At 34.0% G+C, this 13,072-nt stretch overlaps 1 protein-coding gene and 1 pseudogene across 1 annotated transcript in view; both read left to right on the plus strand.

Moving 5' to 3' along the window:
* Ptprd (protein tyrosine phosphatase receptor type D) overlaps positions 1-13,072 on the plus strand; it is a 1,324,101-nt gene that overhangs the window by 28,751 nt on the left and 1,282,278 nt on the right. The gene's annotated exons all lie outside the window — the stretch shown is intronic.
* Positions 1,819-1,964, plus strand: LOC117709759 (U2 spliceosomal RNA; annotated as a pseudogene).

Below are 13,072 nucleotides of genomic sequence, written 5' to 3' on the forward strand. Positions count from 1 at the left end.
TATACATAGAAAATAAATCAATATGTTGCATTTAATTTTCTGGGAGTAATTTAGTATTATTTTTGATGGAGAAAGACAGCTAGAAAGAAAGGTAACATAAATTATCCACAATATCTTGGTATATCATTGTGTCTTCAACCTAGTTCTCTTTACATGGTAGTCATTACACAAAACTAAGTCAGGAAATGACATTGATGGTACATATTTTATAATACTTTCAAATACATAAGACTTCAGTAATATTATACTTGAAAAATTAGTGTTTTTATATAATTTACATCTAGTAAATCCAATTTTATTTGAGTATGGTATAATGATATGCATGTCTCTCTATGTGTATACATATCCAACAGTTTTTATTAGTCATTTAAGTAGCAACCAATGTAGTTACCTTTAACAATATTTAGGATATAGCAATAAGTGAATTAGGTATTAATTTACCTTTTTAAAAAAGTCATTCTTAAATGACTTTTTAATTTAAATGCCTTTTAAATTGTATCCTCTAGTATTATAGACATAGGACAGTACTGTATCATACCTCTGTGAGTGTAAAATAGCTTGTACCTGCTTTATGATACGTAGTAGTGACCATGCTTTATCAGAGCTGATTTTAATGATGTTGCTCAGAATGTTTTCTTTCCAGATGATGATTAAGAAACTAATTTAAAAAAAAATGGTGCCAGGTACCACAAGAGTAACAGAACTGTGCTGTTTTCTGGGGTTTTGTTTTTTACTTTTTTTATTTTTAAATGGAGTGTGCTGGATGTCTCTAATGTTTTGTTCAAATGACTGCAGAACCTTGAAAAGCTGTTGCTGCTATTGATGCATAACATACTGCTATTATTGGTCATATATGTGTATATATATATATATATATATATATATATATATATATATATATATATAATTTGAACTTTTGGAAACTTTAGCTGTGCTGTCAACTTTGGAAAAAAGTATCCCAGTTTACTGTGTTGAGTTGGCATTGTACAGAAATTAACAGCCATATTGGTCTAGAAATGTTGAACTTAATTTTTTTCCATTTGTACAAGGGTAACACACTGTATTAAATATGTAAGGTCTTATCTACGTGGGTTTGATTACAAAAACTAATAAAGTATTCTCTAAATAAAAAAGTCATTGGTGGGTAAAATGTTTCTGAAAATTGGAAGGTATAAACTCCACTCAACACTTGTGAGGAAGTTTACATTTTATTGAGGTGAGAGAAGTATGCAAAGGTTCGAGATATATTATCATTTACTGAGATGTTGAAGACTGTAGGAGATGACACAAAGAGATTTGGTCCAGAAATGCATGAGCTTTTCTTTTCTCTTCTTTGTGACTAATATGAAGTATGTTCTAGTGATATTTTTTTCCTTACATTCACCCAGCCCATACTGTTAGATGACTTTTGGGTCAACTTCTAACAATAACTGAAGGTTCACTTTATGAGACTCCAAAAAAGAAATAAATGACATTAGTGATGATAAAAGAAGCAAAACTTATTTTGGAATACAATATTCAGGTTCAAAGGGAATTATTTCCCATGAGTAGTACATATAGATACAAAATAAAATGAGCAAATAGATAAAATGCTACAAATAGTTTTTATTGTCAATGGATTCTAAATTGCACTTTACTTAGCTGGTTAGTGTTTTTAAATAGTTCCAGACCTTTGGTATTTAATGTATGACAGAATATTAAAATGATGAAAGGTAAAATAGTATAATAATAACGACAACAATAATAATATATGATAAGTGATCCATGGGAAAACATATTAGTTGCCAACATTTTATTTAACTTAGATCACTTAAAACTATCACTTCTCAGCCTTTTGGCTAAGATCAAGTGTAGATCACTTAAAACTAATAAGATTAAAAGAATTTCCACAGGTTTTTTCATGTTATACTGATAAGGAAATTAAAAACTGATTTTCTCACTGCCTTCTGCCCAATAACTCCTTTATCAAAATATGCCCTGCACTGAGAAGATCTGGATTAAAGTGTTTCATTACACATATTCTAATGACATAGTAACTAGCTCAACAAGATGCACTGAGAAAACTTTTAATGTGAGAGTATTAGTTTTGAATAATCCATGATATTTGAAAAAGAATGTTTTTTTCTTTTATTTTTATTGGGTATTATATTTACATTTCAGATTTTATCCACTTCCCACCACCACCCAGAAACCTCCTATCCCATCCCCCCTCCTCATGCTTCTATTAGCCTGTGCCTCCACCTACCCCGTTCCCCCACTTCCCGCTCCCCATCCTCACACCCCCCCACACACACTCTGTATTCGTTCTTCAGGGGACCAACAATCTCCTCTCCTACCTATGCCTGACAAGGCCATCCTCTCCTACATTACAGCTGGAATCATGGGTCCCTCCCTATGTGCTCCCAGGCTGGTGGTTTAGACCCTGGGGAGCTCTGGTTGATTGGTATTTTTGATCTCCTCATGGGGCCACAAGCCCTTTCAGCTACTTCAGTCTTCTCTCTAACTTCTACATTGGGAAACCCTTGATCTGATCAATGGTTAGCTGTGAGCATCTGCCTTTCAGTATGTCAGACTCTGGCAGACCTCTAAGGAGACAGCTATATCAGGCTCCTGTCAGCATGCACTTCCTGACATCGACATCAGCATCTAGCTAATGTGACTGTACCTGGAATGGATACCCAGGTGGAATGGTCTCCTCCTTCAGTTTCTGTCCCACGTTTTGTTTCCATATTTGCTCCTTTGAGTATTTTTGTTACTCCTTCTAAGTAGAACTGAGGCATCCCCACTTGGTCTTCCTTCTTTGTGAGCTTCATGTGGTCTGTGAGTTGAGTCTTCACTATTCCAAGCTCTTGGGCTAACATCCGCTTATCAGTGAGCAAATACCATGTGTGTTCTTTTGTGATTGGGTTAACTCACTCAGGATGATAATTTCTGGTTCCATCCATTTACCTAAGAATTTCTCAAATTCATTATTTTTAATAGCTGAGTAATAATCCATTGTGTTCATATTTTTATCAGTCCTATTTGTTTGGTAAGGCATTATTTTCTTGATGTCATTCACCACGTTTTGCTTTTACAATCCTTTTGACTTTTCATGCACTGAGATTTGATTGGGGAGAAGTTTGCTAATGACCGAGTTTATGACTGTGAACCCCAAAGTCTGTCACTCTGTGCATATTGTCCAATTATGGTTCTCTATGTTAATTTCCATCTACCACAGAAAGAAGCTTCTCTTATAATGGTTGCACACAGCTATAGATATAGCTTCTCTTATAATATGCACACAGCTATAGATATAGCAGTATGTTGTTAGGAGTGAGATTATTGCTATGCTTCTTTAGTACAACAGAAGTGGTTGATTTGTTATTGGCCCATAATATAACTACTCTCAGGTTCTTGGACCCTCAAGCAGTGTCAGGTATGGGTTCTGTTTCAAGAGTGGCCCTTAAACCCAATGTTAAGAAATAGTAAATATTATATTTCTCCTTTTACATTTGTGCCACAATTTTAACAGTATATCTTGTAAGCAGGTCATTGTGTTGGTCAAACTGCTTGTAACTAGATATATTTATGATTACCTTTCTTCTCTGGTAGAGTAAAAATATTTTCAAGTACCAGGAACACTTGTTCATAAAGGCAAGGCTGCTGTTTAATGATATTGGTGTCTGCTCTCTTACAAAATGGGTATAGATTTATTCACATTGATATGTTTTTTATATAAAAGATGAACAAGTTGTTCTTGAAGCTGTTCATATTTTACTTAGTAGTTGAAGTTACAATAGCCTTTGCCATGTTAATTCACAGTGATCTGAACAACACTGCCGAAGAACTTAAAAGGCTCTGCAGCACAGGTGGGGCTAAGGACTGTGCAGAACTGACAAATATGCAGAAAACCCAATGGGTTGTGCATTCAATAAATCTCTGAAGAGGTTTAGATATTGGAAAAAGAAATTTTGCTGGCAGAAAGCCAGGTGCATCCAGACAAAGGATAACTCTGGTGTATATCCCACACCCTCCTTGTTTCTTTTTATAACTGATTACATAGATTGGCCCTATCAGAAACAAAAGAATGTGATAAAAAGCCCCTCTTTTATAGAAATAAACCCTAAAAATCATTTAAATTCATGTTGCAAGTCACTAATGAATTATGATTTTAAGTAATTATAATGAAAGAAATAATAAAACAAGCAATCTTGGACAGTTGTCAGAAAGTCAGGATTGTGTCATTGGAAGTGGGGACAAGAACATGACTGATTATGATTAGAAAACCCTGAGAAGGGCTTCAAGGTTCCAGAATTCTTCAGTCTTCATTCTTCTTGAGGTTTGCATCCTGCCTATGCTTTCCAGAGACAATACGCTAGCAACTAGGAAACAAACATTCCATAAAAATGAGCAACAGGTTAAGCCACCATGTTGCTGCTATCCAGGAGCTGGTGAGTTGGAGCTTCTGTGAATTGTGGTGTTGGCAATTTAAGGAGCCTGTCAAGTTCATCAATTATCAGACACACAAGTTGGGGAGTAGTGAGGAAGAAGGACCAAGAAAGATTATATCTTTACTAAGCTATGAAATGGTAATACCTGAAAACATATATAAATATAGCAGACCACATATAAAAGTTAATGACTACCACATTAGTACTTTCTTATACCCAGACTTCTGCATTTTGAATCATATTTTTATGCTAGTTTCTATAACAATTAGTTTCTTTTTTTTTTTTTCCATCAACAACTAGCAAAGAAATTGGTTCTCTGGCAGTTAGTCACCTGTTAGTTAAAGTGACAATCAGATACGCACTTATCTTTTTTTTTATTGAAATAACTTGAAGGATGCAGGATAAAGCAGAGCTGATAGAAACTTCTTCCTCTAGGAGATAAGAGTTTGAAGAAGAGAAGTAATCTCTCTAATCAGGCAAGGCTTTGATTTTTTAAAGTACTATGACTAATAGAGGAAATAAAAATTTACAAATGTTCCATGGTCCAAGGTATAATAGCTGTAGACTGGTATAGTGGCTAGTAATCACTGTTTCCGTGGGCTAAGAGCAACAGTCATATACTGACATCGGTATTAATACACTTTGAATGTTCCCTGGGGAAGCATTCTGAGAGATTTCCTTAGTTGGCTGTAGTTATATTAGTAGGGATTGAGGCTCATGGGCTTCTCTTGTCCATGCTGGCATATCCATTGTTATAGTCCTTCTTCAGATCAATTTGGATATTCATGTTGGTGTGATTTTATGAGTGTAGCTTCTTATATTACTAGGAGATGCAACCTTATTTCAAACTCCCTGATGCTCTGGCTTACAATCTTTTTACTTCTTTTCCACAGTGTTTCTTGAGTCTCTACAAATCTGCATTTTGATTGGTTATAGTTAGTGGTCTCCATCTGTTGCAAAGAGAAGTTTCCTTGATGAAGGATGAAGACTACACTTATCTACGAGGATAAACACAAATGTTATAGTTTGCTCTTAGAGATTATAAATGTTTGAGTAAATTGGTGGTTTTATATTTTTCTCCAATACCCATGTCTTCACTAAAATTTAGTAGTTAGCTAGGTTTCCAGTAATAAGAGTGGTTCCCCTCTTGTTGAACGAATCTTAAGGCAATAGCTCAGTTTTGTCTTCTCATTTCCATAGTTACTATAGGCTACTCACATTGGATAATTAGGAACTAAGAACCTCCAGTGAAAGAGAACATAAATTTTTGGCTTTCTGGGTTTGGGTTACCTCACGCAACATAAACCAATTTACAGAGCCATTGGCTCTTGCTAAGATACATGTGTCACTACTACACCCTTAGAGTTATCATGCCACGCTTACCATTAATATGTTTCATAGAGATCAAAGTGGGTAGAACTGTTGGTTGATTCTCTCCTTTGGAAGAAAGCATGGTAGTTTCTGATTCTGTGAAATCTAGTAGTTAAGATGGAAGCACTTCAGTCAGTTCCAGCTCAGAAGATTTTAGGTGCTGTTTCTGAACTACATTGTGTATTCAGTAATAAGGGCTTACCTTCCACCTCTGGTGGTTATGAAAGGGCAAAAGTAATAGATTGTATATTTGGGGAGTCTCTTGGAAAACCCTATCCAACAACTCAGAAGACTTCTCATTCCTGGTATTGGAAATTTATTAGGTGGTCTTTGGCTCTTAGAAGAAGTGCTGTCAACCCTTATAAAATAATTGAAATATATATATATATTTCATTACATGCAATATGTTTTTTAAGGTAACTAGTTAATAGTATGATGCTTTTTGGAATTTTCAGTCACCCATATTGTTATTTTGCCCACCTACCTGTGTTTATCTTCTTCTGCCTTCCCTAACAAAACACACCTTTTCCATTTCTCCAATGAGATCAATGTTATCCTGCTATCCTTTACCCCCTTTACCCTCCCTTTACCTTCCTTTAACCTTCTTCTGTATTAACCACTGTCTCCCTGAGGAAACCATGTTTTCCCATTTTCCCTATCAGGTCACTTGCACCTTGCTATTCCTGTCAATATTGCTCCCTAAACCTCCATCCTGGTAATAGTTCCTTTTACTTTCCTGGTTTTGATAGCATCTATAGACTAAACACACCAGAAGATTGGGATGTTGGAGCCTCAAGTAAGAGTGGACATCAAAATTTTGTCTGAATCTAGCTTATCAGTTCTATCTACTTACCTTATATCTTTTAATAAAAAGTATATATATATAAATACATATATATATATATATATATATATATATATATATATATATATATACTTTCAAAGTGCTACTTAAAATAGTCTCACTTGAGAATGCCAAGGTATCTAGTTTTAATCACATTTTGAGTAGTATTTATGAAATAACAAATCTGGGTTCTACTCCTATTAGCTTAAATCAAACCCATGTCTATTGTTTTGTTGATGAAAAGATGAAACAAAAAGAACAACTGAGAAGAGTGAGTGAGCCACTTTCTGTCCTTCATCCAATTCTACAAATCAGCTAGGACTTTGAAAGTAAAGATACTGTCACATGGGGAAAACAAGCTTAGCCATGGATGATCTTTTGACTGGGAGGTATCAAGCATTTCAGAACTATCAGTCTGAGTAGATAACAACAAAATAGCACTAGGTTTTCAAAAAACATATTGTATAACCTTATGGTTGTGGACACATGGACAGGATTGCAGAAATTCATCAGGTGCTGGGACTTCTGACGCGTTTTGTTTTCTCTATACATGAAATTTATTTCATAAGTATCCATACCATCTTATAGATGGCAATAATCAGCCTCCATATAAGTAATGCTCAGGTATAGCTGAGTACCACATTCTAATCAGAGCTATTATTTTCCCACTTACATGCTTTGCCAAAAGTAAAGAAATATCTGTCATTCATCTTTTACAAAAGATGTATGAGGAAAAATCACATCAAGTCTTATACAGGTAGACCATATGTTTATTTATCTTTGCTGAAAATACAAAGTAGTTGCTAGCTCCTTGAATTTATAACTTTGGATACTAGATAAAATACATTTCCTGCCAAAATTATTTTTTAAGATTATTGTAATAAAAGATTTGTGTTATAAGCGTCTAACTTTAGAAATACTAGCCTGAAGTGAGACAGCTTCAACATGAATGTCATTTCTCTATGCCTGTGCTCTGGCCAGCAATGATATCAAAATAAGCCCTTTTTGGTTATTCTAATGCAATATATTTTTAAAAGAATTAGATCTTCAGAGTCCTATATTAAGAACACCCAAATGCTGAAAATCAGAATTATGTTTTTATTTTTTTGTAAACCACAGAAGATAAAATGTTTTATCATTTTAGGTGGGAAAATGGTTGGATACAAAGTTACTTTGATAGGACTACTTGCAGTAGGAATCTTGTAAGCCTGAGAAACCTTGTTGAGCCATACAGCTGTCAAATGTGAGTGAATCTCTGAAATATTCATTGTTTTCATAATTTCATATTTATCTTGACAAGATTTTGGGGTCAGTAGTAATTTAAAAATACTACTCTCAACAGAGATAAACAGGTAAATTTCTATTTAAACTCTAGCCCTCTATTAAAATGGTCTTGGGACAGTTTTGTATATCTTACATCAATTTTGATGTTTACATCTGAACACATTTGTGCTCTTGTGTGCTGATTCATTATACAACAAACAAACAAACAATTCATTGGTTGGCAAGGTCAGTACTTTCAAAGCTATGTCTTGGGGTGCCAATATTTCTTACAGGTTGTAGGATTCTATTGATTAATCATGTATTCATCAGACTTTCTGATTTTGTGTTATTATATTTGTAAGTTACAAGGATTTTAGATGCTTTGCAGATAACATCATCTGAGACTCTGTCTTTCTCTGTCTCTTTCTCGATTGCGCTCTCTCTCTCTCTCTCTCTCTCTCTCTCTCTCTGTGTGTGTGTGTGTGTGTGTGTGTGTGTGTGTGTAAAAGGAAAAGAAACTGATGACATACTTTATGTCAATTTTGGATGGTTTTTTTGAAGTAGCACTCTGACTCTTTGATTTGCTTTACTTTCAGAAGTTATTCCCTAATGTGTAACTGTCCTTTTGAGACTTACTTCCCACTAAATTTGAAGACTACCTCTAACTCAATTGTAGTGTTTAATCTCTTTCTCTAGCATAAGTATTCTGATGCTTTTGTTAAATTGTATTTTCTGATTTTGTGTTGCCATGAGGCAGGATTGGACTTTATGATATTGGTTTGGAGCTGCCTGTGATGTAACACAAAGAGGGAAAGGTGCAAGCTATGTGTATATTTCTCTTTCTGTCTGAAGCTGTTTGATAGCTAGTGCTCTTTACAGTCTAGTGACACAGAGAACATTCTCTTAGAAGATTCTGCCTTAATTACATTGTATTGGTAGTGGAGGAATGGGAACATATAACCTTGAAAATTCACTGCCTTTCTAATTACTGTTGCAATGTATCAAACTCACTAATGAGAACGTTTTCTACAATTTTTATGAGATATCCTTTTTATCCAATGGAAACATTATTTTTCTTAATTTTCTAGAAAAACTTTAAAGATAAAATATGTTATATAAAATGCTTTGTTGCACTTTTTGAGATAATAATTTATTTTTTAGAATATTATCTGTTTATATGCTTAAAAATATTTCCAGACTTTAGTGTTATGAAGAAGTGACAAGCACATTACATAGTTGTTCTATTATTCAAATATACTGCTGAATCTGGGTGATAATGTTTTAACTAGAATTCTTGCCTCAACAATCATGAGCTAGATGCTCTTTTTCATGCCATTCTTTGCTATGTAAATCTCACTATTTGTGTGTACCTAGCTACATGTATTGATTCTTTTGTCGATGGATACCTTAGTAGGTTTCAGAACTTGGCTGTGATAAAGAATGACATAATACCATCAGTAAGCAGATGTCTCTAGAGTATACTCACCTCAATTTTGTCAGTTTTGTTCTCAGGATAGTATAGCTATTATTGCATTATAGTTCCACTTGTAGTTTATGTATGAACTTTTTTTTTTATAATTTTCATAGTTGTTATAGCATTGTACATTCTCACTACTAATATGTTAAGCTCTGTTCTCCCCAAATCTTTACCAGTGTATGTTACTGTCTATCATATTTTAACATTGGAGTTTTAATTTCTTTAAGTGCATATCTTTCATAAATATGTTTGTATGTATGAAAGAACCCACAGATTTCAGAAGAGAGTATCAGATTCTCTGGAACTGAAGTTACAGAATGTTGTCAGTTATGTATGGGTTCTTGGAACTAAAGCCAGGTCTGTGGCAAAACAGCAAGCATTTATAACTGCTAAGCCATTTCCCCAGCCTCTGGCTTTAACTTTCATTGCTTTGTTTTTTAATTTATTAAATTTGTTCTTTGACATTTTTCAACCTGTATTAAAATGCATACATATTACTCAAGTCTTTGGTATACCATGTTTACCCAATCAACTGCCTCTCCTCCTTAAAAGTTCCTTTTCCATATTCATACCCTTCTGTTTTGAGACACATGATTTTAAGCAGCACAATCTTTGTGGCAATGGGCTAGAACTTGCCATTGGACTCACAACTGATGGCATGGACACTCCATTACCAGAATTTTTTAGTGACCATTATTTCAGTGTAGGATCAAGGTCCATTGAAACTCCAGATGGCTGTTGACAGGCCAATCCTTATTTTATACAAGCCTAGTTTAGAAAAGTACAGTGTCACTGAGTTTGTCATTGGAGTGGCTATACATGCCCAAGATATAATTCCTTCTTATCATCCAACACTTTTTTTCTGCCCTTTCACAATGTACCTGGAATCTTACAGAGTGATATAAATGTCTTGTTTATGGCTGAGTACTTAGCCTTCACTTATTTTTTAATACTTTTAGCAGTTGTATGTTTTCATTTACCACCTTTATTGCAAAAAGGGTCTTCTCTCATTAAGGCTGGGAGTAGAATTTTTTAAAAGAATAATAGCACTATGAACAGTAGGGTTCAAGTAGAAAGATCCAATCTCATTTTCACAATGCTTTCCTTTATCTTGAAATAGGTGCATTGTTTATCACATATGCCTTTATCTAGCTCTGGCAGACAAGCAGGGAATGGCAAGAACATGCATTGTTCAAGGCTATCTGGGACCTCCCTAAATAGTAATTATGAAAGAAATATATCCCATAAATGGAAAGATTTTTGTAATAACCTGTGACTTGTAAAGTTCTAGATTTCCTTAGGCTTCTTTTTTACCTCAGACAGAATGGTTATTACAAAGAAATAAATAACAAATGCTGGCAAGCATGCATGAAGGACTGGATTCTTAGAGGGTATCAATAAATTATATTTAAGAGCAATTAATTTTTGCCAGGCAGTGGTGGTGTATGCCTTTAATCCCAGCACTTGGGAGACAGAGGCAGGAGTATTTCTGAGTTCAAGACCAGCCTGGTCTACAGAGTGAGTTCCAGGACAGCCAAGGCTATACAGAGAAACCCTGTCTTGAAAAACCAAAAAAAAAAAAAAAAAAAAAAAAAAAAGAGTAATTTATTTTTATTTACATTTATATACTTTAATTGGGTTACAAGATGGTAGTTTTCTATTGTTTGGTGGACATAGAAGCTGATTCTATTTCCTAGCTATTGTAAGTAGAGGTACAATGAATAGGAGCACCTTTTATTTAAAGAAGATGTAGAGACCCCTTAAGTATGTACCCAAGAATGATATAAAAATCCTGCATGTTAGTTCTGTTTCTAACTTTTAGATGAGTCTCAATATTCATTTCATTGATGCTGTAAGAGCATGTGTTCCTATCACAAATGAATAAGTATTTGTTCTTCTCCATTCTTGTCAGGTTTTGTTTTTATTTCATAATGTTTACCATTCTAATAGAGGTTACATAGAACTTCAAGTAGTTTTGTGTTAATTGCTAATGTTGTTGAATACTTTAAAAACATTTATTAGCCATTTAGATTTTTTTTAAGAAGACTTCTTTTAGATCTATTGTCCATTATGATTGGGTTATTTGTATTTTTTTTATGTTCTGTTTGTGCATTCCTTATGTGAGTTGGAGCTATTAACTCTCTGTCTGATGTATGAGATTTCTGATAAAGATTTCTCCTAAGATTTGCATGTTTTGGAGATTTTTTATTCATGATGTATTTTGTGATCTTGACCTAGAACTCTGCTTCTTTTATGTCTAGAATTCAAAGAAACTTTCTACTCATAGTGGCCTAAGTTTGCTACACATTCTGTTCCTTCTTTAAAACAAATCATTTTCATTATTAAATTCTTGCTCCTTATTATTAAGTCCTGATATTTTGTCTTCTACATTATCATTTCTGTTTGTGATGTGTTTTGCATCAAGTTTCCAAATTAATTTTAATGAAATGTTTATTTTGAACTTCATTGAAAATCTGGTTTTCTTCAACATTTGTAATTCTTGACTGAATTCATATTTCATATCCTTAATTTTCTTTATTTCATTCAGCACATTATCTGTGCTGTTTGGTCTCCAGTAGAGATTTTATTTTCATCCTAAGTCTTTATGCATGTCCTCTTTGAATTCCTTGAATATATTGTTTTGTCAAATTCTATGTATTGAGATTCATTTAAATAGTTCCTCTTGGGAACCATTACTATAGGGCTACTGAGCTTTGCAGGGAACACATTGCCTTGTTTCTCTCATACTGCTTTTATTTTTTTGTGATGGGATCTGTAGATTGGAATTTTTGTTTTGAGTATGAGTTTGTAGCCAACTTACATTGAGGAGGAATTTCTGTCTTGGTCATTATCCTAACTTGTCTGCTGGACCTGGTAGGAGATGCTATGTCAGGCTAAGTCCAAGGTGTCTCACCATTGTTGGTTGTATATATGATTGAGTGGGGACAATCTCAGAGATGAGTCTTACCATTGGGGGCCGGAACAAGGTCCCAAGGCAGGCTGGAAGGTGAGGTGCTCAATGTATGTGGTTACTTGGGCAATGTTTCAAGGTACCCTTTTTTTCTGTACCTCTGAGACAATACCATAGGTAGCCCAGGCTAGCTTAGCACTCAAAAAAAAAAAATCTCCCATTTTGAGTGCTAAGTAATTGTATTGCATTTTTATACTGTTGTATACAACTCAGTTTTTATCAAATAAACATTTTATTACACCCTCTGAATCAATTAACTTAATAGGCTGTAAACATATCTTAATGAAGAAAATATACATTTTCTACCTATCTAAATGTGAAGTAATAATCATTAGCTCTAAAAAAAAAAAAAAACCCATACTGCTTAGTATAAATGTCATGGTAATGGTAGATAGTCTCCTAAAATAAACTTTCTAACTCCAGTTTCTTGTTGTACAATCACAGGGACTTGAATCAATTATTTTTCAGCTTGCCTCACATAACCTATATAGTATGGGGGACTATTAATTATTTTCTTCTTATCCTTTTTCTTTCTTTACCTTTCTAAGTGCTAGGATTATAGACCATGCTACCACACAACCAGAGACTTATTCACAGCTTCACAGGATCACTTAGATTTATCTTTTTTCCTTTTTTAAAATTTATTTATTTATCTATTTATTTATTATTTATTTATTTTTTGTGATCTGCCATGTTGTTACTGGGAATACATG

Source organism: Arvicanthis niloticus, chromosome 5 (assembly GCF_011762505.2).
Source record: "Arvicanthis niloticus isolate mArvNil1 chromosome 5, mArvNil1.pat.X, whole genome shotgun sequence".
In the NCBI taxonomy this organism is placed as follows: domain Eukaryota; kingdom Metazoa; phylum Chordata; class Mammalia; order Rodentia; family Muridae; genus Arvicanthis; species Arvicanthis niloticus.